The sequence below is a fragment of the Augochlora pura genome, chromosome 11, assembly GCF_028453695.1.
Source record: "Augochlora pura isolate Apur16 chromosome 11, APUR_v2.2.1, whole genome shotgun sequence".
NCBI lineage: Eukaryota > Metazoa > Arthropoda > Insecta > Hymenoptera > Halictidae > Augochlora > Augochlora pura.
Window position 1 is genome coordinate 17155267 of NC_135782.1, and position 2851 is coordinate 17158117.

Here is a 2851-nt window from a genome sequence, read left to right on the forward strand (position 1 = left end):
CGGGTCAGAGTTGATCCGATATCGGATTAACTGCGTCGCTATCGGATGATTAACCTTTCGAGGGTCAACCCGAATGGAATCGATACGCTCGGCCAAACACGTAGAGAGGCACCCTGCGATCGAAACGCATCCCACCCTAATTACGCTTCGGGAAGATAAAATGGAACGTTAAATTCAGCAACAGAAATTTCACCCCCTCTCTTTCTCCCTCTCTCTATGAGTACATCAATAGTTCACCGAAGCGTTGAAAATATTAAGTAACTGTTTCCGAGCCATTACCCCCGCGGACGTTCACGTCCGACGAAAAACACGGGTTCTTACGAAATGACCGTATTCCTGCTGAATAATATCAGCGCCGACGATTACACCGTTTATCATAAAGCCCCGCCGGTATACATAATATCAGAACTTCTCTGCTCCGTTATATCCGCGTTAAATGCAATGGTTACGAGCCGCGAATATTTCCTCTCGCCCACCACCACCATCATCCTTCCTCCTCCTCGTTCATTATTTTCTTCCTGTTCGACCAGGAGCTGCCCCCATTAGCCGAGCACTATTTTAATCGAGCAAACCACTCGTCGAATAAATTTCTCGAATAAAATTCTATCCGCGTGAAACACTTCAAATAAATCGTTCGATGGAAAATTTTGTTGGAAAAATATCTCAGACAGATATAATAAATTAATTGTTGTTGATGGTAACTCTTTGCACTCGAAGACATTTTTACGGGAAATAGGAAATAATTTTCTTGGCAATTTTACTGCTCTATAATTTTTTATATCTAAACTATATTCTTATAAAAATTATTTCGGATTATTTTGAATCGAAGCTTTATTGTTATAAAAATCATTCTGGCTCATTTTAAATCTATACTTTATTGTCGTAAAAATGATTTTGCAGTATTTAAAATCTTACACTTTATTGTCATAAAAATTATTTTGGATTATTTTAAATCGAAGCTTCATTGTTACAAAAATTATTTTGGAACACAATACAATAATTTCAGTGTTGCCTCGGAGTCACCATTGGAGTTCAAAGGGTTATCTAACTGCCTAATATTTTTATCAGAAGAACAGCTGTATAATTGACAAGTGGCAAGAGTGATTAAAAAAATCGACGCGTCTTTCAGCGTCGAGAGGAAATAAATGTGTCTACCTAGATACGGTGTTATCAGTGGTTATCGAATCTGGTTCGGTACGGAGAAGCAGCTGAATATTGATTAAAGGCGAGGAAAGGATACCGGCTCGTAGATAGAATTACCGTTTTCGATGTCAACAACGCCGGATCACATATTCCCGTACGTCTCTTAGACACGCCACCCTCTACCTCCACCATCACCACCGTCCGCAGAACCCGATCCAATTCGATTCAATTTCATCTAGGTGGAACTCCGTGTGTGATCGGTTATTTTCAGATTCCGCGCGCAGCTGGCGGTCAGCGGGCTCGAATTTCAATGGACGGTAATCAGACTTCGGTATTCGAGCGATCCGGTGAACCGTGCTGCTACCGATTCGACTTTCATCCACCACCGGAAACTGTTACTCTTCGTCGACGAAGTCAATTTCTCGCCACCCTAACCTCGAATTACAAAACGTTGGTTATTGTATTATGGTGTCCCGTAGGTTCTTTTGGTGCCATGGTGTTTCGGTCGATGAATTCGCTGTAGAATGTACTATCTAACTATGTATATAAAAATATACAGTCCCATTAAAAAATATTAAGGTCACCTTGAAATCTCACAAAATTATGAACATTTAAAAAAATTACGAACGGCATAGGATAGTTTTCTTGAAACGGAACAACTTTTGTCCGACACATTTCGTTGAATAAACTATAGTTCAGGCGATAAGCGAGTCGGTCGAAAAATGGAACAGCCTGTACAAGTCCAACGACGGAAGGAGGACAGCCGACGACATCCTTGAGTCCTTAATGCCAGGCATTCCGCGAGCTGTCGAAGCTGCCGTGGCACTAAATACTTTATCGAGCGATATAAAGCCGTTTCAGTGAACGACTCCCTAATTACAGAAGCTGGTAAAACCCTCTTTATGGGCCTGGCTGTACACCGATGGTCGATTATGAGAGGCGATAAGAATAATCTCGCGCGGAAGTCGTGAAAAGTTTAACGATCCGGTAAACCCGAAAGAAAAGTGGGCACACGTGAACGCAGAGGGCGAAGAAACAGTTTGCGAGGCTTCCCGTCGGCCTGTTGCCAAAAAATTAGGGTAGTTGTTTGCTTTAAAGGGGTGGTTTTCGATGCTGCGGCCACCATTGATCGCGTGCCGTCGACGTCGGAATTTTGGAGAATTGTTTCCTGCATTAATTATCGTCGTATAAACGCCACAGTTTAGTTGGAATTATAGGTTAGGTCTGAATTAGGCGTGGACTAAATCTGGATTAGGTTCTTGTTAAGTCTGGATTAGGTTATGCTAGGTTATATTATGTTAATTACTGACGTCTATATACCACAGCTGTAAGTATAGCTTAAGCCTGGATTAAGTCTGAATTAGATTAGGATTAAGTCTCGTTTACCTTTGGATTAGGTTAAGTCTAAGTTATGTTGATTATCGTCGTATAAATGTTACAGTCTAGTTGTAATATAGATTAGACCTGCATTATATCCAAATTAGATCTAAATTAGGTCTAGGTTAAGTGTAGTCTAGCCCTAAATTAGGTCTAGGTTAGGTCTGGATTAGCAGAAAATTAAATCTGGACTAAATCATTGACATAGTCAAGGTATTATATTAATTATCATGGTACAAATGTCGCAGTCTAGTTGCAACTTTAAGGTTAAACCCGGATTAGATCTAAATTAGGTTAGAGTTAAGTTTAACTTAGGTCTAGGTTAGGTTCT